This window comes from Ursus maritimus, unplaced genomic scaffold, assembly GCF_017311325.1.
Source record: "Ursus maritimus isolate PB19 unplaced genomic scaffold, ASM1731132v1 scaffold_7, whole genome shotgun sequence".
NCBI lineage: Eukaryota > Metazoa > Chordata > Mammalia > Carnivora > Ursidae > Ursus > Ursus maritimus.
Window position 1 is genome coordinate 35516860 of NW_024426885.1, and position 26106 is coordinate 35542965.

The following is a 26106-nucleotide window of genomic DNA, read 5'->3' on the forward strand; positions in this document are numbered from 1 at the left end:
ACTGTACAAAGCTAGGTCACGAAAGAAGCCTGCTTTTACATAGAAACAATTCCTCTACACAGTTGCCACTCTTAAGGGAATGAGCTTCCGTTTACCTGCCTAACTCCCTCTCCAGGCCACCACGTACACCTGCTCGGCTGTTGGAGAGACTGTGTCTCCTGGGGTTGTGCGGTCAAGACCATTTCTCAACTCCAGCCTCTAGCCCTGTCTCCCAGTGGCCTGTCGGGCTGCATTTCAAAGTAGGGGATGTCAACAGGGCAGTGCTGTTAATAGGTACATATTGGAGGTCTCTTCTAGGAGAGACTAGATGGTTCTATGTTAAAGCGCTAATACCAAAGAAGACCAGCATCCAAGATGGAGGGAGAAAAGGGGAAGGGGAGCTAGATATTAATGGAATTTTAAAGGAATGATAGAATTCCCTGGTAGCTTAGTAAAACTAGTGGTTCTCCTCTCTGGCTACACTCCAGAATCCAGGACACCGGTACTTCTTGAAATGCTGATGCCCGGGCCCCATGCTCAGGGGTTCTGGTTTAACTAGTCAGGGCACAGGCCTGAGCATCAGGGTTGTGAAATGTGTAGCTGAAGTTGAGCAGCAACGGTCTAGGACCGAAAGTCTGCACACTTTTCAGTGCTTTGAGCACACGGGTACAGATGGCTCAAACTGAGGGAAATAAGATTCTGTCTGTCACCATACAACTCCAGACTAGCTCAGTGGGCAAGAGGAGTGCCTAAAATCGCATTATTTCTTTTATATATAAGCCTCTCAGGTGAAACTAAATCTGATGGTTCATGGACCATCCTTTGGGAAAAAAAATCCGCTAGAAGAGAGACCATCCTGGGGCACTGGGATGACTCAGTGGCTTAAGTGGCTGGCTCTTGATTTCAGCTCGGGTCCTGATCTCAGGGTTGTGGGATTGAGCCCCAAGTGGGGCTTGTGCTGCTGGGCATGGAGCCTGCTTGGGATTCTCTCTCCCCCTCTGTGCCTCCCCCCAAGCCCTGCTTGAGCACGCGAGCACCGTCTCTCCTCTCTTAAACAAAACAAAACAAAAAAACCACACACAAACACACACACACACACCAAAAACCAACCAACCAACCAAACACATCTTCCTGTGCATCCGTCGTTCCTCCTGAATGTTATTTTGTTTCAGCCCCGTGATGATCCTATGAGGAAAGCAACAGTATCCCGCTTTACAGTTAAGCAACTCAGGTAAAAGAGGTTAAATAACTTGTCTAAAAACACAGAGCTAGCAAATAGCAAAACCGGACATCACGCATGAATGCTTAGTTGGAGAGCTAAGGACAAGAAAAGCTTTCATCACAAATTCCTTTTCTTACACTTTCCTGTGCTTCCCGTTGGGACACTCACTGACCCCTAAGGTCGTTAGCCTGTGGCTCAGAGGATGGATGAGAGAACCTGACCAGAGCAGAGAAACCGTTATGTAGACTGGCCCAGCAAGGAGAGGTCCTGGGGAGGTGCGCCGGTCCACGGGCTGTCCCAGTGCTTCGGGTTCTGAGGACCTGTAGGGTCAGTCAACACGCTTATAAGAAAAATCCAACCATGCTAGAGCCAGTTAGAAAGGCCCACTGCTTTAATTCTTGCTGTCTTCCCTGCTGTCTGGCAGATGCTGTCCTCGTGTTGTCCCAATAAGGAAATCCACTCTATCAGTAAGGAGATCTGACCGCTCCGTACGTGAGCATGACGGCCACCAGAAGGGCAGTGCGGCCAGAGCAGCGCAGGCTTATGAGTGGAGAGGGGGGTGAATGGATGGTAGCCCTCTCGTCTTCAGTGTGGGGACTTGAGAAGGGGAGAGAAGCTCATTTCCTGTTCGTCATTTCCTCTCCTGCATCAGAGGGAGCATTTTCCTGAGTTCTCCATGCTCAGTCTACAGCTGATCTAGCTTGGATGTGCTTCAAGGTCCTCCGTATTCTGGACTCAGCATTGCCCTGCTTGCTCGATCCTTCCACTTGGACGCCTCAGGGTTGACCAGACCTGTTCTTCCATCACCTTCTCGGAGGCAATTCCGTGGTCTCTCTTGGTGCTTCTGGCAGCAATGGGGGCAGAAACAGAGGGGTCCACCGTAGCATCTCCCTCTCATCCTGTAGTTGAATAAGCACGGAGCTCTGGGGCTCTTTGCTCATCGGTATTCTCCCACATCTGTCTACTTCTCTATCTTCGATAGGCTCCTTAACTGCCATTCTAACCCGTCTGGACCAGGTAGGAGCCCCAGCTCTCACTGCTCTCCCTGCATCCATGCCTGCCCCTCCCATCCATTCTTCCCATCTTGTCAGATGAGTAATCTTCTCGGTGGTCATTTTTATCGTAATCCTGTGGGTGGTGGTCTTTGTTTTTAGAATAAAGATCAGACCCTCTGACTTGGCCTGTCGGGCTCAGCGCCTACCTACCTCCTCTGCTCTTACTCCCTCGCTTGCTTGGTCCCATTCGCACTGCTCTCCTTAAGGCTCCTGAATGTTTCCTATTGCTTCCTCCTTTGGGGCCTTCTGTGCCCATCCTCCCGCTGCCAGGATGCCCTCCCCTTTGCCTACATAATGCTTTTTTGTCCTTTGGACTTCCCCTCAAATATTTCCCTGGGTGTCCTTTCCTGCCCCTCCCAGATGAGCTAGACTCTTCCAGCAGTGCACCCCGGCTTTGTGTGCACTTTCCAACGACTTATGAGAGCATGCGGCGTGGGGCAGGCTCTCCACTTGCTTCATTCATGCTCCAGCCCCATCACAACTCCAGGGACGAGCACATACCAGGGACCCCATAAATAGTTGTAAGTGGAGAAATAAAGGAATAATAAATGATGGACCGCACAGCATCAAATCCCCCCCCCATTCTTACAAAAACCCCTCTGTCATTCAGCTGGGCTGAAGAGGACTCCAGCATTTCACTCCTTGAAATCTTCAGTGATTCAGCTCCCATTGTAATGAGACCCAGCTAGAATATGAAGACTGTAATCAAAACTTGTTTACAAAGCGCTCTACTACTCTACCCTGTTCGTGAAGTGGGAAGGTCTGCTATTATTGTCTTTGTCTATAGAAGAGCAACCTGAGCTCCGTGAAGGTGACCGACCCAAGGTCACACAGAGATGTGGCAGAAAAGGGCAAAGAGTCCTCATTAAAGGATTTCTATCTAGCACAAAAGATCACATTAGTAAAACTAGCTAACTTAGTTTGAAACCGTTTAGATGCTGTGCTCGGGGCTTTATATAAGCTGTCCTGAGTGTGCCACAGAAACACTAGGACACGGTAGGATTACTGTCTTTACAGACACGGAAGCTGAGCCCTAAGGAGGTGAGCTAACGGGATGTGGGGGAGGACTACGAGGAGCACACGTGGGCTCTGGGGCGCCAGCCCGCTGTTCCCCGCCTGGGGCGGCAGGAGCTCCTGGCCTTCTAGACACCGCTGCCATCATGGGGGGAGAGACCTCTTGAACACCAAAGAAGTGTATCTCTTGCTCGTCATTCATCTTACTCAGTAGTTCCTTTTTTCCCTTTGTATCACGCGCATTCCTGCTTCCTCCTGGGACTCTTCATTCTTCATGGAAACTTGGTTGCCGCAAGTCTGGCAACGACACATAAGCTTACGTTTTGAAGACCACTGCTGTGACCTGTCCATGTATTTTTCTTGAGAATATGATGGTCTTTTGAAAGAAAAACAAAACAAAACAACCTTAGTTTTTCTGTATTTTAACCTTGAAGGAGATAAACTGCCAGCGACTCTAGGACTTGTTCGGGGTTGAGGCCATCTTAGCCCTGAAGGTAAGCTCCTCAGTGGAGTGGAAAATGTTGGGCATTGAAATTGGGAAGACTCCGCGTTTGGACCCAGCTCTCCCCGCTAGCTGCGTGACACCTAGCAAGTCCTTTAACCTCTGAGACCAAGCCTCTTCATCTATAAAATCATAGCTTTGCCTTGTGAACAGTCACCTCGAATCGTAAAGCATCTTTCTATCCTAAGGGAGTCACTGAGGTACTTTGAGGAAGCATTGACAAGGCAAAGGGGAGGGAGTCCGAGCAGCAAGAGGATTGGTATAAAGGCCCCAAAAGAGGAACCAAAAGGAAACATTCAAGAGACCGAATAGAATGTTTTCATTGATACTTAAGGAGAATGGTAAGACTCCTCTAGTCAGCCAGCTGGTGCCAGTGAATACACTGAGTAAGTTTCCAAGTAGTCAGTGTGTGATGGAGCTCCGGACAGGTTGGGGGGGGGAGTGAATAATTTCTTTCTTTAAGCTTGGGTTGTACACAATGACAGGACAGGAGAGGGGGCTCCCATAAAACCTGTTCTCCCTTCTCAACAATCCTTGGGAAGAAGACATTGAATTTTTTTTCTTGTGTTTCAGTTCAAATTTATTGACTGTACCTGCCAGGAATACTTGATGAAGCAAGGGCATGTCAGGGCGCCCTAGGAAACAGGCTGTGATGAATCTGAAAGCTTGGGAGGACAAGGGGCCTTCACTGGACCCAAATTTGCTATCCCTTGCCTACACCTAAGTTATGATGGGAAAGATGGTCTGATTACAAGGGATATAGAAGTTTGGGGACTCTCCCTGCCCTGTGTTTTTACAGCGCAAAGCATGAATGTTGAAAGCTGGCTTTTTCATGTTAGAGGCAAAAATGGTCAGTTAATTCACAAAGCATACTCACCAGCTAATGTTCTCTTAGCATTTGCAAACTAGGCCCTATTTTCCACAATTACTTCTACACCTGCCTTTCAGGGGCTCATTGAAATTCAGAAGCACCCAAAGACCTTTGGGGATAACCTTTTGAACTCTCAGGATGCGAAGCTACATCTGGCTCCTTTGGATCCCTTAGGGACATTCCTGCCTGGGGATGGGCTGGGCCCTGAGGGAGGTCTTGAGGACAGAGAAGAAGCCGTGAGTAAGTTTCCAGCACAGTAACCTACATTTACTCTTTCTTTTCTTTCTTTTTTTTTTGGTATCTTCATTGCCTTTTTTTTTTTTTAATTCAATTTACACCAGAATATGGGTCAGTGCGGTGGTTAGCTCCACAAGTAATGGACAGTTTTCTGGATATTTCATGATCTAGTACTGGGATACTCTCCTAGGTGTAAGATAAAGGTTGGTAGTTGACCTTGTTTCCTTGGAGACCAGGGTCACATTAAACTAATAGCTGCTGAGCCTTTACTAATATTCTGGGCCCTCTTATATACATTAGCTCATCAAAATTGTTGCCTGTAGAGTCCTGCAAAGTACTGATGACTGTTTTCCTGTTTTTACTGAGGAAACTGAGGCTTAGAAAGGTAGGTTAACTTGCCTAAATCCTACCACTAGCTGACGAGGGCTTACCTACAAGTGTTTTCAGGTTGATTCCTGCGTGCTCTCCGTAAGCCACAACTGACTAGTGGGTAACGGAGCTGAGCTCGTTGTCAGAACGTCCTTGCAGCTAAGTGGGTGGAGCAGCTGGAGGATGCCTAGACTTCCAGCTGCTCCTTTCTCAGGGCTTGTTCCCGGACTCTTTGACTATAAGGTGCCCTTGAGATTGTCTGCTCTTGGAGCCTGTAATCTGGCCCATTGAATGCTAATTCTTGTGACCAATCATTTAATAACCTTCTATTGCATACCAAGTGTTGTCCTGAGGACTATGCGGTGAATAAAGACCGAGTCCGTGTTCTCACGAAGCCCTTGCTCCTACAGGAGATACGAAAGAACACGTTGGATAGTGATAATTCCTCAAGCATAAGGAGTGTGAGAATCACAAATAATTGGGATGGTATGTTAGATGGAGAGGATGGGAGAGACCTCTCGGAAGAGGTAGCATCTGCGCTTGAATAATACGAGCAGTGAGTCTTAAGGATATCCAAAATGAAAGTGCCAGAAGAAAGAGGCAGGACGAAGGCCCTGGGGAAGAAACATATTAGATGTGCTCACAGAATAGCAAGAAGGTGGGTGGGGTGAGGGGGGCGTGGAAGGAAACAAGGTAGGAATGGTCTGGGAGAAGTGGGCACAACCATAGGTGGCGTTTTGGACTATGGCAGAAGCTTTGGATTTTAAGTGGATTTTAAGTGTGATGGGAATCAATTGGAGGGTTTTGAACTGGGATGTGATATACAGTTTTTAAAAGGCTCTGTCAGCTAGATTGGTAACAGACTGGGGTGGGGACAGTGGCCAACTAGGAGGCTTCCACAGAAAACCAGGTGAGGCATATGGGTGGACTTGGGTGGTGAGGAGTGGCTGAATTAAAACTGAATTTGAAGGTCGACCAGATAGGCTGTGCTTGTGAATTAGATGTTGGGAGATGCCCAAGGTTTGTTCACTCGCTCTGGCCCGGGCCAGCACTCTGATCTCTGGACTTGTAGTTGGTGGCTATGACCCTGGGGACTGCCAAGAGGTATAAACACAACAGTGCACACTCCTCTGCCACGTGACTTCTTCATCCTGGGCTCTTTGATCTGTTTATCGTCGAGAGGCGTCCTCTCCAGGTAGGTGTAGTAGTGTTGATGCTGTGTTTTCCATTATGCATTGCTATCTCCTCTATGTGGGAAGCTGAGATTATTAAGCTATACATCACCCATTGACTGCCCTCATGGAGCTCTGAATCCAACAAGAGGCCATATTACAAGATGAAGGTGAAAGAAATGGTGTAATAGGGTTAAAGAGTGCTCCGGGGGAACAGAGCTGGGACTGATGGATACTAACTGGTCAGAAGACCAAAAATCAGGGTTTTTGATAGGTGAAGTGGCAAGGATCTCAGCTTTAAAAGAGACCCTCCAACTTCATGTTTGTGTCATTCATGTTAGTTTACTGATTTCTTGCCCTTTCGCCCCCACCGTTGGGGATCTTAAATAAGAATCCATATAGAAAAGCACTTAGCATGTTCTTGAATTTGCAGCACTCAAACAGGACTCCTGTAGTATGATGAGTGCTCAATAACTTCACAGTGCACGAATGGAGGCTCTCAGAGACGTGAGCTCTATTGTAGGAAGTGAAGCTCTAGGACGGGCACCAGGGGAGCAAGGCAAGGGCTAGTAGCCCTCCTCCCAGGCCTGCTTCTTTCCTGATAGGTAAGGGCTGGGACCGTGCTTGGTGAAAAGTGTCTGGGCTGGTTTGAGGAATGTGCTAATAGACCAGGTTACTAGCCGAGGAGAGACATTTGCCAAGATTAAGTAACTCGTCCTTTGGAGTAGCATGAGAAATGTCAAAGGCTGGAACTGACCGGACATTTGGACCCCTTGCTTGGGAGGCTCTGTCCCATTAGCCCAAGTCCTAGAATGGAACAGAATAGGCTGAACCTTCACCCCCTCATCCCAGTTGATTTCCATGTCACTTGTACCTTCTTTGCTGGGTGGTTTTATTGGCTGAGGAATATCTGTCTACCCACATGGCATGAATTGCCAAGAACAGTCATGGTGGACAGAAAGCCTCTCCGGTGTGAAGGTTTGGATCTTTGGGCTAGACTCCATTGACCGTAGGGTGGGACTGGGGAATTCTAGATCCAAATAAACCAACTCTTGGGGTTGTCTCTTTAGGGTACCCAGGCTCTACACCTTTATCAGGTATGTGTGACTGTCTGCCTTTTATGACAGGACCAGAACCCGGGAGTTCCCAGACAGCTCCTCCTATCATACACTGGCACAATTTCACTGGAGATAAAAATGACTCCCAGTTGTAGAGTTCCCACTGTATGCCTTATCTTGTCTAATCCTCACCGAAAGCCTGAAAGTAAGTATTATCTCTTTTATCCACATGAAAGAACAGAGATTTCAAGTAACTTTTCCAAGGTTATAGGATAAGAAGGATTTAAACTCAATCTTTTAAGCTCCAGCTATACTACTCACCTCCCAGTAGGCCTGTCATTTATTAGAAAGTGAGCTTTGCAGTATTATATGAAAATAGTTCCCATTTAATACCAGACTATTGAGCCTATTCCAGTCCTTTGACCATTCTCTGGCCACTAATTTAATAGCTTTTGTCAATAAAGGAAATTATTAATAATTTCAGAAGAGCAGTTTTCTGGGACTCTTCTGGTAAATTGAGTAGTTTTCATTTGTGCCATGCAATGCTGAAACATTGGTTGATACAGGGAAATGTGAGAATATTTGAAGAATTCAATGTCTTTCACACTACTTGAGCTGTGACCTAATTTATATATATGCTAATATGTATTGTCCTTCAAAGAATTCACTGTGGGAGGTCAAATATTTATTTCAACCACCATCCTTTGATCCCTCTATTTGGGAATATTTCAGAACTAGGTAATGAGCTACAAAAGAAAATCTGTCCCATCTTAAAAATAATTTCTTCTATTATTGAAATTCCAAATACATGTGTAACACTCCCTAAATTAAAGATCTGTTGCCCAGCTCATTTATATTCAAGATCATATGCTTTAGAGATGATGTGGGAAATGGAGAAATCTTAATCAACAGATCTCAATTTACTACACATGGCATGCCTAATTAAAAATTGGAAATATTTTTATCCATTAAAATTCACCCACCTTCCATTTTTGGATGACATTGTCAAGAGCATTTCAGCTTTAGTCATGTCTAAATATAATGTAATTGGACCCAGTGTGGAACTCTACAATCCATCCTACCACTTGCGATGAGTGCTCTAAACTCTACTTTTGAATTTTTATAAACATCATTAATTCTAGTTAGATCAATTTCATATATGCTAAAAGACACACACATGGTTCTTCTCACTATTTCAGTTACTGAATTGAGATAAATAGGTTCTTTCATCATTGTAAAAAGTTAAAGACAACTGTCCAGCATATTTTCCAGAAAGGGGCATTGCAATGTTGAAAAATGTGAGCTTCAGAGTCAGACCACCTTATTTAAAGGAACTCGAGCACCCCTAGTTACCAGTCCTTGTGGAGCATATGTGACCTCTCTGGGCCTCAATTTCCTCCTTTTTTCTGGTCTGTTTTGCTACTGAGAACTGTGCTATCAGTTTATTCCCTCTTACAAAGTAATCGGCCTCTTTCTCTTCCTATGACTTTTAAATTTCTATATTCAATATCTTTGACATTCTGCTATTTCTAGGAGTAGAAGATGTAGATATCTTATTTTGTTTAGGACTTCTGGTGCTTATTCAGTCGGAGATTTCATGTATTCTAATTGGGGAAATTTCCCAGCCATTACCTCATTCTAATGTTCTATTCCCAAAAGACCTGTTCTCCATATCCTTCAACATTTCTTACAATTTCATCACTTTATCACGTGACCATTCAGTTCCTAGCACTGTTCCTGGAAGACCTCAATCTCCTCATCACACCCACTGGGTATCTCCAGTGACTTCTGGTTCTTTGTCAGAGCCTTCTCTAACCAATCACCACCTTTTCTCCAGAGTTTTATGGAAAACATGGTTGAATTCGTTGCTTATAGTGGTACATAGTGTCAGGTATATCTTCTACTAACCTACTAGTGAAATTCCCATGACTTGAAAAGATGACCGAACTTTTTTCCATAAAATTAAACCAAAGACCATTTCAGGGCAGTAAACAAAAGTATTAACATTAGCCTCTGACTGACAATATCTGTCATTTACCACCGTTAGTGTCACAGGTCACTGATACTAAGCAGATGGTGATATATTTCTTTGATAATCAGTAAACATACTATAGTGTTATGAAAATAATACTTAACTCCATAAAAGGCTGAGGGAACATTAAATATATCCTAGATTTTTTTTTTTAGTGGAAAATGTTCTTTTAGCTTTTGTGAACTTTCAAGTTTTTTATAACCTGTATTATATCCAGAAAAAGTAGTATTTTTAATAGAATTGTTTATAACTACCCACAAAATGGAACTAACCTACAAGCAGAAAATGAACAGTTCAGTATTTTGTAGTCTTTTTTATGTAGACCATAGACTATTTCATTATCATTAAAATACGTATGCAAACAAATGATAGTTTAACATCACCAAGCTAAATTCAGAGCAAAATGATTCACTACAAATGGTTTATCATTAACAACAAAGAATGAAATCAGGCATTCTATTTGAGAATCTTGAAAAATTAAAAATTAAGCTAAGGAAAATAGAAGACGAGATCAATAAGGATAAAAGCAAATAAAACCATAAATGGGCTTTTTGGAAAGACCAATAAATAGCCAAGGTCCTGGCAATGAAAGTAAGGGAGAAAGACCACATATACACAGTATTTGCAATGAAAAAGGTGTTATAATAAGAAACACCAAAGCCATTTAAAAAAAAAAACAAGAAAAATAATAAAACAGGAAGTCTCAGTGACATTTTGGAAAATATCCACTAGTAACAGGTCTTCAGTAGGAATGTAAGTAATGTAATGACCATGCTGGATTTTATAATTTCCTAAGGATTCACCATTGGTGAGGCTTTATCCTGGAGCGCTTTACAAGTGAGTTCTTTCAGACCATGCTTAAGCTATTGAAACTAACTCCAGGTTTCTGGTAGAAATCTCCAAGTTAAGGCATATTTATTCCCCTATTTAAAATCTACCAGAAAGAGCAAGAAAGAGTGAACTACTGTCTACTATGATAAAAGAGAATGATGTCTACTATAACCCAGAACTACAAAGTACTGGCCAAATGTGTGCTCTCTACTGAGAAGAGAGCTTGCTGAGAGGTGCTCTTGACCCTGGGCAAGATACAGATCTCTCCTCAAATTAGTGCTGTAGTCCTGAAAAGGGGGGGTGGGGGGAGTCCACTGAACTTCTGACTACAGCTGGAGGAATGGATCATCTGTGGGAGATGGGGGATGTCCCTACACATTCTTAGTTCAAAACCACAGGAAGTCCAGGAAGTGTAACTGAACTGTATACCTTGTGTCCTTTCTATTGTCTCTAACCAGCTCTCATAATCGAGGTGAATACCTGGAGTAGAGTGTCTTAAGGAAAGGAAGGCAGCAGTTGCAAATAGCAGCAGAAAGGTCACAGGACAATAATACTTAATGATAATGTTAAACTTTATACCATAACTAGTATATGGCAGGAACTGCTCAAGGTTAAGTATTAGCTCATTTAATTTTCATACAGGAAATACTGCTATCCCCGTTTTATGTATAAAAAGAAATAAAAATACTAGTTATTTGGCCTTGAGGTAGTAAGTGGTGTCATTGACCTAGGAACCAAGCAGGTGACTTCAGAGCCCTATGGTTAGTTATGATCTTCTGTGCTTCCCCTGTCCCCCCAACTCTGCTTCTAGGATACTAGAAGATTTAGAGAGAAGGTAAAGGAGAAAGATGAGGCTGCAGATCACCAGCTCACAACTCCCTACCTCCATAGAATGTTATTCTTCTAGAATCTGACAGATGAATCATTCAAAGATGGGTAAAAATCTTCGAAGAAAACAAACAACATACATTATAAAAGGAACTGCAAAGAAACACAAGAAAGGTTGAGTTCAATAGTTCTCTATATTCTCAAAAAAATTACAGATAATGTAATTCTTCTAAAAATAAAAGCTCAGAAGATTAAAAGATAACACCAAAAAATATGTTGGAAAAGCTCAGAAATGAAAGCAAAACCTAAGACCTTACAGAATGACAGTAACAACGTAGAAAAATAGTAATGAAAATTCTAGCAAAGATAGGGTGGATGGCTTGGGAAAATCCTATAAAACTAATAAAACTTAAAAAGAATAAAGGTGGTCTAATGTTTACAAAAGTAAATAAAGGAGGTCTAATATATGCACAACTGGTGTTTTTGAAAATGAAAAGAGATGGAACAGATCTAAACCTTGAATGCCAAGGAGGGTGAATTTCAAGAATGCAAAGAAGTTCGATATTAGAAAAAATGAGGTATCATTTATTAAATAAAAAAAGCATAGATCCTAGAAAGCCGTTGGATAAAATTTGAAACCCATCCTGATCTTAAAAATAAGTTGAATACAATAGGATTAGAAGAATTATTACTCTCAAATGAACAGATATGTCTACTGGTTGGAAGATGAGATTTATTCTTCTTAAAACCAAGATAAGAACAAAGGTTCTGTTACGTTATTACTTAGTTTCACTCTGGAATGTTAGCTAATTCAATTATATAAAAACTTAAAAACATACTGAACAGATGATAAAGGAATAAGTAAATATCATAAACAAATAGCCATGTCAATAAGGAAAGTCTAGAAGAAAGACCTAGTAATTCTATGAAATTCCTTAGCCTTGAGAATAATCCAAGGCACACAAATTAAGATAATGAAAAAGGATTTGTTTTTTCTACTGGATGAGTAGGCTAAATTTAGTAATACCCAAAATAGGAAGTGAACATTCTTAGGTACTTCTGGTAAAACTACACATTGGCACAAACCTATTTCTAAAAAATCAGAAATAATTTTTAAAATGTTACAGTTTGACTCCACAATTTCACCACTAGAACTTTCTCCTGAGTAAAATATAAGGGTATATCTTAAAGCATTTGAATTTAAGTTCTATAATAGCAAAAAAGTAGAGGTATCTAGAATGTTCACTGTCTATCATTTAAATAAGCTATCCAGAGGTTGTTTAATTTTACCCTTTAAAAAAGCTTGGCAGTTGGCATGACAAATTCTTATATCTAGGTGGCAGGATGATTAACTTTATATTTTCTAATTTCTTCATGATCATGTATTTGCATAACTGTATAAGTTGATAAACTTTTCAATGTCACATGGAGCAAACAGTATAAATATTACTCAGTTTGATCGTGCCAATCAAAATGCCTAGAAAAACCCCTGTAATTAAACTAAAATGTTAATGGTGACTGCTGCTGGAAAATGAAATTAGAAACGATCTTTATGCCTCCATTGTATGTGTTTTAATTCTTCTTAAAAACGGAACTCCCCAAACTGCAAGAAACATGAAAAAAATTAACCCTTACCTATTCAGCTCACTAAAATTTGCTCCTCCTTTGCTCTACCTGTTAATCTGCAGCTTCAAGGGTGACCCCAGTATCTCTCGCCTTTGGAGATGGGTCATGAAAGAAGTTGCTGTAGCCGATGTCGAAGAGGTTATAGCCTATGTTCTCCTCTATGATTTTGATGGATTCCTGTCTCACATTGAGGTCTTCCATCCATTTGGAGTTTATCTTTGTGTATGGCGTGAGAGAGTGGTCAAGTTTCATTCTTTTGCAGGTAGCTGTCCAATTTTCCCAGCACCATTTATTGAAGAGACTGTCTTTTTTCCACTGGATGCTTTTTCCTGCTTTGTCAAAGATTAGTTGACCATAGAGCTGAGGGTCCATTTCTGGAGTCTCTATTCTGTTCCATTGGTCTATGTGTCTGTTTTTGTGCCAGTGCCATGCTGTCTTTGTGATCACAGCTTTGTAGTATAGCTCGAAATCTGGCAACGTGATGCTCCCAGCTTTGTTTACTATAGATAAAAGGCTGGTATCCAAGATCTATAAAGAACTTCTCAAACTCAATACACGAGAAACAAAGAATCAAATCAAAAAATGGGCAGAAGATATGAACAGACACTTTTCCAATGAAGACATACAAATGGCTAACAGACACATGAAAAACTGTTCAAAATCATTAGCCATCAGGGAAATTCAAATCAAAGCCATGTTGAGATACCACCTTACACCAGTTAGAATGGCAAAAATGGACAAGGCAAGAAACAAATGTTGGAGAGGATGTGGAGAAAGGGGATCCCTCTTACACTGTTGGTGGGAATGCAGGTTGGTACAGCCACTTTGGAAAACAGTGTGGAGGTCCCTCAAAAAGTTAAAAATAGAGCTACCCTATGACCCAGCAATTACACTACTGGGTATTTACCCCAAAGATACAGACGTAGTGAAGAGAAGGTCCATACGTACCCCAATGTTCATAGCAGCATTGTGCACAATAGCTAAATTGTAGATAGAGCCGAGATGCCCTTCAACAGATGAATGGATAAAGAAAATGTGGTCCATATATACAATGGAATATTACTCAGCCATCAGAAAGAATGATTACCCAACATTTGCAGCAACATGGATGGGACTGGAGATTATGCTAATTGAAATAAGTCAAGCAGAGAAAGACAATTATATGGTTTCACTCATTTGTGGAACATAAGAAATATCAGGGAGATCAGTAGGAGAAGGAAGGGAAGAATGAAGGGGAGGTAAACAGAAGGGAGAATGAACCACGAGAGACTATGGACTCTGGGAAACAAACTGAGGGCCTCAGAGGGGAGGGGGTGGGGGATTGGGATAGGCCGGTGATGGGTATTAAGGAGGGCACATATTGCATGGAGCACTGGGTGTTATATGCAAACAATGAATCCTGGAACACTACATCAAAAACTAATGATGTACTGTATGGTGACTAACATATAATAAAAAAATTTTTTAAAAATGTGACCCCAGTAGGGGGTTGATCTGATTCACAAGGTTTTCCTAGCCATATTTCATATTCCCTCCAGGAGGCTTATTTTGAGGATACACACAAATTAAGAATAAGTTAAGAAATGGAAGTAAAAAAAGCCCTCCCTCCTAATACCATGCTTCTGACCGTTCTCAATTACAGATGTTCTCTAGGATCAAAGGCAGGGCTCCCTCTGTCTGTGGTTTTTTGCTTCACCTTGAGGTTGAAGTTGATTAAATGGGAATAAGGAGATGATCCACTTATACTGAAATAAGGTTTAAAGAAGCTTTAAATTTCTTCTCTATTTTCTTAAATTGTAATGTTACCCTTTAGTTTACTGATCTGTAAAAATACATGCATATTAAAAATGCAAAGTATAGGGAAAAAAAGGGAAAGTAAAAAATCCCATTAAATTCCAACACAGAAATATGTCTTTAATAATTGAACATCACTCAAGATGTGTTCTCTGGATGAGTTCAGAGAAAGATGACTAGATTAATAGCAAGAAGTAATTTAAGAAAAATGGCATTGGCCTATATATACTGTTTTCTTTTTTTTAAAGTAACTAAATTTATATTCTAAATTAAACCAAAGGAAAGAAAGTAGAAATTCTAAACTTCAAGTTAACATCTGATTAGCAGAAGACATCTTAGGTCCTGGAAGATAATAAAGTTAAGAAAGAGCAGATAGAAAGGTCCCTGGCTGGGGGTGCCTGGGTGGCTCAGTCCGTTAAGCGTCTGCCTTCAGCTCAGGTCATGATCTCGGGGTCCTGAGATAGAGCCCTGTGTCAAGCTCCTCGCTCAGTGGGGGGGGGAGGGGGGTGTCTGCTTTTTCCTCTCCCTCTGCCCCTTTCCCTGCTCATGCTGTTTATCTCTCAAATAAGTAAATCTTAAAAAGTCCCTGGTTGGCTCGGTTGGTTGAGCATGTGACTCTTGAGGGTTTGGGAGGTCATGAGTTCAAGTCCCACCTCAGAGGAAGACTTTAAAAAAACAAACTCTACAATATTAGTCACACATAAAAACACACACATGTATGCATGAATATACATATTTAGATAGCTTATATTTTAAACTGTACTTAAAACCTGTATATTTAACTTTTCTCCCAAATTATTATACTTTTTTTCTTTGGGAGCTTTTTCTATCCTTCCTGTGTCTGTCTATCCCATTAAGAGTTCAGAGTTGTGCTGAAGAAAGCCACTGGAGGCCAACAGATTGATTTATTTTGACAATGGAAAGGATGCAAAATGGGAAGGACATGCCCACCAGCACACACCACCACTGCTGGGTTCCAACATTCCTGCTGCTTTGATTCACAGGGATACCAGGCAGCCACTCAGTGTTTGTGCCACATGTGACTGTTGTCAGGGCTGACCTTATAAGGCATCAGAGTGGCTTACATTTAATCGTGTGTAAAATTCTAGGGGAAAAAATTAAATTCCCATTCCTATGGGAATCTTTTTTTTTTTTTCCCCGTGTGTGTGTGTGTGTGTGTGTGTTCTCAAGATTTGCTGGTATCTAATCAGTGTAGCCATCCATCACATTCCAGGCAGACCCAGATTTCCCTAGCAGTTCATAATCCAGGACAGTAGTCAATAAATGAATGCTGGTAGTCTGGGGGGCAGGTAGTAATGGGAGACCTTACCTGTGTTCATGGAGTCTTTGAAGGGGAGAACTGAAAGAATTGCCTAGAAGATGGTAGTTTCTGATGTTAATACTTAGACTGATCAGGTTTGATGTGGAAGCTTGTATATATGTTGGCAGTCTGTGCTGGCTCGTCAGGGCTGACACACTCACCCCTATTGCTGGAAATACTGGCTTCCAAGGGATCATGGCTCCACCCTTCACTGAAATTGCCCTTGGCTTCAATGAACTGCCCCGTTCACGGTTACACTCCCTAGAGGAGATGGCTTGTGGTCTATAAGTGATTGAGACAGGACACCAAGGCCTAGCTCTAATGCTCAATTGGAGATAATTCTGAAAGGCCGTCCTAGGTGCAGAGCTCCCTGTAGGAGAGAATAAGGTTCAGCTGCAACAACACTGGAGGTCAGCTTCACCTTCTGCTCAGTCTTGCTGGCCTCACTTTCCTACAGCTGAATCTCTGGAGGGTATCCCCAAAAGGCCTCTGCACAAAATAAAAGAGCATGTTCTCACTCCTGAGAGGCCAAAGGAAGAAAGTAAGTCTATAGCTTTTCATGAAGCTATATTTTATTTAAAGAATTACTTTTTAATTGTGTGTGTGTGAGAGAGAGAGAGAGAGTGTGTCCTCTTCAAAAAAATTAAATTCATGGTGATGATAGACGTATGACCTCACCTCTGGAATTCCTTTCCCACAGTGGGTCAATAGGCAAACCAGGAATGCAGTGAATTCATACGTATCCATTTATTTGTCCTAGTTGTGACCATGCCTGAGAGAGTCCTGACAGGCGACTGTGTCCAGGATGATCTTGGCACACAGTCTCGGGGCTTCCCTTTGAGTGACCAGCCAATCATCTTCCTTTATGACTTTACTCTTCTATTATGTCCCTTCCCCAAAGCTCATTATAATACTAGCATGAGGAGAGATGCCACGTAGGTGGGGGTGGGAAGGGCAAACTGGAAGGTGCGGTGAATCTCTGTGCACATGACCAAACGTCAGCTGAGTTGGATGCTCAGGTGACTCAGGGCCAAATTCAGAACAGAGCCTTCAGCCTATCCTTTCTGTGTCTCCATGTGTCCCTGGGACTGTGGCAGGCTCTACTAAAGCACGCTCTTTGTATATTCTAGGTCAATTGACATAATGTGCAACATATTTTCAAGCACAAGCTTTTTGCTGACCATATTTTATGCACATATTTAATCTATTACAACGAGTCTTCATAAACATTTAACATTTCTTCTTGAGCCAACAAGTGGCCAGTTCGCTCCTCTCTGTGAGGCCACTGTCTTTGTGGTCCCAACCAGTCTCTGCTAAGCTCCCCGTCTCTCCAAGCCCAGGTCACCCTGCTCAGTCTGTGTAATCTCCTCCTCCTGTTTGCTCAATCTGTTGTTCCCGGCTCTTTTAGAACTTTCCCTTTGATTTGCAAGAGACTCCTCTTGATTTAACAAAGCCCGTCTCCTGCAATTTAAAAGTTTTGGCTTTGAAAACAATTGCTTCTGTTAATAGCTTTTAAAAAATCTATTTTAGAAGTAAAAAAATCTCAAAACTTACTGTTTCTTTTATTGTTATAAGGAGTTTAAATCTTCTAGAGGCAATGTGGCTGTTTCTGACTCCCTAGGAGTGGGATCCTATATAAGGAAGTACAGAAAACAATCATTTTAAGACACCAGGGGCAGCATACATGAATGAAGCATTCACAAGGCTATGATGCAGCCCCTGTTCTGATTGTTGTCTCTTCTGCTTGGAGAGACTATTTCCTGTGTTCAGTCACTCCGCCTCTTGCAGCTTATCTATCAGAGTCCTTACCAGTACTCTTCCCTGTTCAGCTGAGACTACATCCTAAAGTCCCACCCTTCTCATGCCTATCATTTGATCAGTGTTAAGTCTAATCAAGATGAAATTCTATTACCCATCACCTTGGTCTTTTAGTTGCAGGCTTTTTTTTTTCTTTTTTAAATATTGATTTATCTTAGAGAGTGAGAGAAAGAAGGGGCAGAAGGAGAGAATATCCAAGCAGACTCCTGAGCTTGGAGCCTGAGGCAGGGCTCAATCTCACCACCCATGAGATCAGGACCTGAGCTGAAACCAAGAGTCAGATGCTTAACTGACTGAGCCACCCCGGCACCCCTTGGGTGCAGACTTTAAACAGGGTTTGAGAAGCATGGATACAAATACAGGGGCTTTCTGATGACATTTCTGTCCCATGTTTCCTAGCAATGATTCCTGGAACCCATGAGTTTGGCAGAATATATTCACAATCCCCGTCTTCCTTAATTCAGCTTATAGAGGGTTTTAAAATCTCCAACAAAGGTGCAGATGAAGCCCTGTAACTAGCTATAGGAAGCCATGTTCTAACTACGCTGCTTTCTATTTCTAATTAAACTGTAATTAGAACTCATCATTTAACTAAGCTGCTTTAATGCTCCCTGAGTTATATAAAAGAGTTACTACGGTTGTTTAACACCCATGGGTGTTGGAATAATACCAAAGCTGTCTCACCTGGATGTGGAAAGATTTAAATAGAGAATAATCTCCTATATTTGGTGGTAATTTCAAGACCAGTTTCATAAAATGGGCTTTCCATTGGCTATCAATTCTTTCTCCTCTTGAATTCATCTTTTACTCCGTTCAGTTATCTTTTAAAAACATAGTCCTGGTCCTCTCTCAACTTTGCTTCCGTCCATGGCTTAGAATGTGTGTTGGGGACAAAATACAGTCCAAAGTTACTACCTAGTATGTGCGACCCTGCCTAACCTTCCAAACCTATTCCTTTTACACATGCCCTCACTATTTAATCTCTTCCACCAAGCTTGCTCTTGGGCCACACTTAAACACTCGCCATGCTACGAGCCTAGGGATATGGTCCCTTCTCCATGTTTTCACACTTGCATTTTCTTTTTTTTTTTTTTAATTTTTTTTTATTATATTATGTTAGTCACCATACAGTACATCCCTGGTTTTTAATGTAAAGTTCGATGATTCATTAGTTGCGTATAACACCCAGTGCACCATGCAATCCGTGCCCTCCTTACTACCCATCACCAGTCTATCCCATTCCCTCACCCTCCTCCCCTCTGAAGCCCTCAGTTAGTTTCTCAGAGTCCATAGTCTCTCATGCTTCATTCCCCCTTCTGATTACCCCCCCTTTCTTTATCCCTTTCTTCCCCTACCGATCTTCCTAGTTCTTATGTTCCATAGATGAGAGAAATCATATGATAATTGTCTTTCTCTGTTTGACTTATTTCACTTAGCATTATCTCCTCCAGTGCCGTCCATGTTGCAGCAAATGTTGAGAACTCGTTCTTTCTGATAGCTGAGTAATATTCCATTGTATATATGGACCACAACTTCTTAATCCAGTCATCTGTTGAAGGGTCTCGGTTCCTTCCACGATTTAGCTATTGTGGACAAAGCTGCTATGAACATTGGGGTGCGTATGGCCCTTCTCTTCACTACGTCTGTATCTTTGGGGTAAATACCCAGTAGTGCAATGGCTGGATCATAGGGGAGCTCAATTTTTAACTTTTTAAGGGACCTCCACACTGTTTTCCAGAGTGGCCGTACCAACTTGCATTCCCACCAACAATGTAGGAGGGATCCCCTTTCTCCACATCCTCTCCAGCTATTGTTGTTTCTTGTCTTGTCAATTTTTGCCATTCTAACTGGCATAAGGTGGTATTTTCGTGTGGTTTTGATTTGAATTTCCCTGATGGCTAATGATTTTGAACATTTTTTCATGTGTCTGTTAGCCATTTGTATGTCATCATTGGAAAAGTGTCTGTTCATATCTTCTGCCCATTTTATGATTTGTTTATTTGTTTCTCGCGTATTGAGTTTGAGAAGTTCTTTGTAGATCTTGGATACCAGTCTTTTATCTGTAGCGTCATTTGCAAATATATTCTCCCATTCCGTGGGCTGCCTCTTAGTTTTTTGACTGTTTCCTTGGCTGTGCAGAAGCTTTTTATCTTGATGAAGTCCCACAAGTTCATTTTTTCTTTTGTTTCTCTTGCCTTTGGAGATGTGTCATGAAAAAGGTTGCTTTGGCTGCACACTTGCATTTTCTAGTTGAACTCTTCTTCCTCCCTCTTCACCGCATGAAAAAAATTAGTTCTTGTGTTCTGCTCAGATGAAAAAAATCAAATAGACCATAACACATTTAGTCATGATTGAAGAGAAAATTGTGTGACATTGGAGATGATTAGAGTTTTGATGTAGGTTAGTACTCGTACTTCAGGTTCCTATCCACTTCTCCATCGCACAAAGTGGCTGGCATGGCTATCTGAACAACTTGAGCAATGTGATTTCACTCCAAATCCATTATGATTGGTTTTCATTGTAGAGTGGTGACAGCAAATGTAAGTGCCCTCTAGCCAAATGCTCCCCAGAACATGCCTATAGTTGAAGTTGGTTTTACTAAACATGGCAGTGACAGTGAACCCACATCACAAGGAACTGTGGGATTTCTCCATAAGAGGGTGTCTGGGCTTTGGTGGGGTAATTTTAGGAGGGTCAAAAGAAGTGAAGGTTTGCTCTGTATGTATTGGGTGCTGTCAAGAAGCAGAGCAATTCTATGATGGGGTATCTCAGTCTTATCTATAGGAAGGACAGAATTCCTCTCTATGGGAATCACATAGACACATGACCGCCTTTCTGGAATCTTCTGGGTGAGACTTTAATTTGGAGATGATTGGAAGCAGCATGTGTGGACTGAAATTTGACAGAAGTTTGCCCTCCGAAGAGTGAGAACTCACTTGGCTGCAAGTACGGCCAGAGGATGGCAGGAGATCCATGGTAAGAGGTCAGGCAAGCAGTCATTTCCTCCATTTTGTCCATTGACTCCCAGTCTTCTCATATCTGTGTATTTCTTGCTAGCCCCGGGTCTCTATGGATGACTGTAGGCTTCCACGTAGACCTGCTTCTGTGATGGAGGATTCTTTTCAGTGCTAACTTTTCTTCTTTGGGTCGTGTCTTGACTCTGTCTTTGAAAATACCGAATTTATTATACAATACTTAAGACACACCAAAGTATAAAATAAAATGCAGCCAACACTAACATATCTCCTACTTAAAATATTAACAGCCTGGAATTCCCCTTCAATAACTCTCTTTGATTACCCTGTGTCCTACCCAGAGGTAACCATTACCCTGAATTTGGTGTTTCTTTCTCATATGTTTGTTTATACTTGATGCATATTTACACACCAGAAAGCAATGCATTGTGTTGCTTTGAATGGTTTTGTGTTTCCTATGAAGAACTTCATATGTATTCAACATATTTGTGAGATTCATCCATGTTGAAGCCCATAATTCTAGTTTACCTGTTATACATCAATTCCTTTGAATATACTCTCATTTATTACTAACTTTCCTGTGTTGGACGTGATGTGTTTTTTTTTTTCTGAATGCAATATTACTATAAATATTTCCATACACCTGTCCTGCTATACAGGTGGGTGAAATTATGTAGGATTTATACGTAGGAGTGGAATTTCTCTGTGTTTGCAACTTTAATTCTCTAAACTAATCATACCAATTCATCCACCCACATTAGCAGTGTAGGAAAGTTCCCCAGTCTCCATATTCTGACGATGTTTGTTGTTGTTGGTCTTTGAAGTTTGTTTTATGATGAAATGAAACCGTATCATCTTTATTTTCATGTCTATCTTCCTATTCACTGGCTAAATTAGGCAACTTTTTACATGGTATTTGCCATTCAAGCGGTTACCTGAATTGGCTGCTTCTATCATTTGCTTGTTTGCCTTTTTATTGGAGAAGATTTTTTGCATTCATTGCATGTAATGTTTCATCTGTTGTATGGATGCAAGTACCATCTTGTAATCTGTGGGTTTTCTTTCTATTCTTTGTTTTTTATGATGAATGGAAGTCTTTCAATGTTACCATGGCCAGATTGTTCCAGTGTTTAGCACTGTGTGAAGGAGAGCCCATAACTTAGTGGCTTAAAAACAGTAACAGTTACATTATTCTATCCCATGGTTTCTTTGGGTTAGAGTTTGGGGAAGGGCGCAGCGGAGTGCTTCTGGCTCAGCGTCTCCTCTGTGGTTGCAGTGGGATGGTGGCTGGAACTGGAATGGTGGGAAACTAATGGGGCATTTCTCCTCATGTACTGTGGGAACTTCCCTATAGGATGTCTTGTAGTGTCTTCTTTGGCTTTCTCCGTAGCATGACATCATGGAGTAGTTGAGCTGCTTACTTGGCAGTTCAAGACTCTAGCGTGTGTGTGTGTGTGTGTGTGTGTGTGTGTGTGTGTGTGTGTGTGTTTCAGCAAGCCAGGTGGAAACTGTATTGCCTGTAATGACTCAGCCTTGGAATTTTGCAGTGTTAATTCTATAGTGTTCTTCAGTCAAAACAGTCACAAAAGCCCACCCCTTCATGTGACTTTGACACTCATCCCGCTAGAAGCAGAGCACATGGAATGGGGAATATTGTTGTGGCCATCTTCGGAAAATATGATCTGCCACATAATTTATCAGTATTTCCCAATTTTTTTAAAATCTTGATTTAGAAATCTTTCAACTAAAGAATATAAAAGACTTTCTCCTGCATGTGTCCTCTCAAGTTCTAGAGCCTGCTTCTAATTATTCCAGCACACATTATTCTTCTTTTTACCAGTGATCTGAAGTGCTGTATTTGTTATAAAGTAGGTTTTCGTGTAGGCACGATTCTATTCCAGAGCTTCCTATTCTGTCAGGAGAATTTTTTTTTTTTTACTTGTTACAACTTTTAAAGTCTTCCCACACTGTTCTTAAAAACTATTCTGTTCTTTGCCTTTTGTCCTTTTTTTTTTTTTTTAAATAAAACAGCGTAGTCTAAAAACAAAACAAAACAAAAAAGACCCTGTTGAAATTCTTTTTCATAGTTGAACTGAAGTTATAGAAGAGTTTGGGCAGAATTGTCATCTTTGTACTATTTCATCCTGTTATACATAGTATGGTAATGGTCTCCATATGTAACACACAAAATTACATATTGTTCCTTTAAGTTCAGACATAGCAAATTATTTTTTTACATGACTTTCTCTAGTAAACATAAATGCAAATGGTTCTTCTAAATTGATCTTGTGTTAAGATATTTGCTGAACTCCATTTCTGTTAAGTCTAAAATGTCTATCTCTTGGGGGTTCTAGTGAAAAATAAGTTTTCTTTCTTTACAATCTTTTTTTCTTGTCCTATCTCACTGGTGAAGATCTCCCATATAAATATTGGAAAGAAGTGATGATGGGCATTCTTGTTCCTAACTTTAAAGCTCTGGCTCCAAACTGTGCCCTATTAAGTAAGGTAGATGCTGTGGATTTTCAGTGCATACTTTGTATTTGGGAAAATGTTTACTTCTATGCATAGTTCACTAAGAGCTGTTAATCCTGGATGGTATTGACTTGTATGGAATTCTTTTCCAGCAATTGGCTTGATAAGATTTTTCTTAGTGACAATTTATATTACCATACTTTGTATATTTAAACCAACCCCAAATATCTGTTGTAAGTACAAGTTTATCTTAACATGTACACTTATTGCTAAATTTAGTAAATTGGTATTTCATTTAGGTGGTTTGCATCCGTGTTCTTAAGTTTAATTGGCCTCCAATTTCCCCTTGCGCTATCCTTACTAGATTTTAAGACTGCACTATGATCCTAAAATTGTGAGAACGACATCAGTGAAAACAGTAAGGGACTGCAAGAGTACATCTGCCATAAAAGCTATGGAAAAAAACTGGCAAAATGGGCATAATCTACTTTTATGAAATTCTGGAAACCAAAAACTTTCAGCAACAAGGAGAATACTTAATGAAGAAAACCTGATGACTCTTGATAAGGAGAGTGTCTTAGGGTATTTAAATTCTCTAGGTCCCATCCTTCCCTTTCTAGATCAGGAGTGGCACTGGAGATAACCCATATTCTGTACTAAACGGAGCAGAACAGACCTTATTCACAAATAATTGTTGTTTGTGTTTTTTCAAGAAATGCACCCATTTGATGTAAGTTGCCTAATTTATTGGCTCAAATGTATGATACTCCCTTTTTACTCTATTGTCCGAAGTAGTGTCACCTCATTTTTTTTTAATGCTAACACCTGTGTATGTTTTGTTTTTGTTTTTTTTTTTTAAGATTTTTACTTTTTTTAAAGCAATCTCTACACACAACATGGGGTTGAACTTACAGCCCTGAGATGAAGGGCTGCATGCTCTATGGGGAGAACCAGCCAGCTGCTCCTCAATGATGACATTTTAAAGTCTTTTTTCCCTTCAGCAGTCTTCTTAGATGTTTATCAATATTACTGATCTTCTCAATGAACTAGCATTTGGTTTCATTGTGTTTTCTTCACCATTCTTCTGTTTTCGATTTTACTGATTTCTATTCTGATTTTTGGTTTGGGCTCAGGTCACTTGTTTATACAGGTGAGTATTATTTGAGATCTATCTTCTCTAGTAAGTGTTGACTGTCATAAGTTTCCTCCAGCACCGCTTTAGCGACTTCTCAGATACTGATACATTTTCATTCTCAGTCAGTTCAAAATGATTGCTGAATTCCTTTTTTCCTCCGGCTTTGAGATATAATTGACATACAATCTTGTGTAAGTTCAAGGTGTAGAATGTGATAATTTGATACATGTATAGATTGTGAAATTATTACCACAATAAGATCCGTTAACATGTTTATTGCCTCACATAGTTACTTTTGGGGTGTGGGTGTATATGTGGTGAGAACACTTAAGATCTACTCTCAAGGAGATTCATGGAAAAGACTCTGATAGCCACTGATCATAACACTAAACTGAGTAAGAATCAACAGAACTTTGATGGAAAAACTAACGAGGAAGATCATAATTTCTAAGGGTTTTTTTGTTTGAAACATCATTGGTTCTTTTTTTCCAGATTAAAAAAACATTTTTTTCTCAAACTATCCACAATTTGCCAACCTATACCTTTGTAAACAAAGATGAAAACCTCTTTTTCTCCCTACCTTGTCTTTCTGGAACTCACTCTCAGTATTCTTATTTTCGTGACAACGTAATTGTTTCCCAATTATTATAGAGAAGTTCAATAAGAATCTGTTCTCCTTGGAGCAGGAAAGAGTGGCAATAGCCAGTGGCCCGAAGTCAGCCGTTTTGCTCGTGATCACTCATGAGTTTTGCTCGTGATCACTCATGAATCCTAGCTGTTAACCCTTTGCACTCACCATTGAGCCGTTCTAAAAGGATTGACCCTATTGCTGGACAACGGGAAGCTGATGGGCAGATGATCATGAACAGAGCCTCGTGGGGTCAGGAAATGTGGAAAGACGTTTGGGTTTGTCTGCAGGAGCCTGAGGCAATCCTCAGTCTTACCCCTTCCCTGCTCATAGGGCGCTGACATCCTGTGGCAATCAGGAAGCTGATGTCCTAGCCCAGGTACGAACGCTAGCAACTGAACCCTCGATAAGTACAACAGATTGGGTGCATAAGAGCAACCACTGCATCACCCAGAGGGCGATGGCGGATTGCTAAGGAAGCCAGAATGCTCTTGAAACACAATGACTGGGTTGATATAGTAACAACACATCCTGTGTGTTCTACACAACACCCAGAGCAACTGCCAAAGAAGTCAGGGGCCACCTACCAGAGTTGCCAGCATGTTATAGACAGACAAGTTGATTATATCGGCTCCGTCCCTTTGAGTGTAAGGTCTAAATATGCCTTGGGTTATGTGGAGACCGCATCTGGCCTGACCCATATCTTCCCCTGTCACTGTGCAAACCAGGCTGCCACCACTAGGGGGTTAGAGAAGCTGAGTACTATGGACAGATGCCCTCATCGGTGATCTGGGATCCTGTTTCCTGATGTATAAGACTGGGCGGAAGAACAGGAGTGGAGAGGCTTCATTGCTGCTATAAGGCAGGAACAGGATTCCTAGCAACAGGGTTCATAGAAAAAATGGTATATTAAAAAGCAAACTTAATTTGTAACAAGTAAAACCACCTTGGCCAGGTGGAATAAAGTACTGTCCCAGGCTTTAATACATTTGAGTGATCGACCAGTGAGGCCGGTTGCCACATATGCCAGACTGGTAGCCCTGCTGAGACACCCAGTACAATAAGGGAAAACATCCATTGCCCTGACTCTCACCATGCATGGATGTGCTATGCTGCTGAGAACACCAAGCCCCATAATGCCTGGAAAAAAGAGATTATCTACTAGAC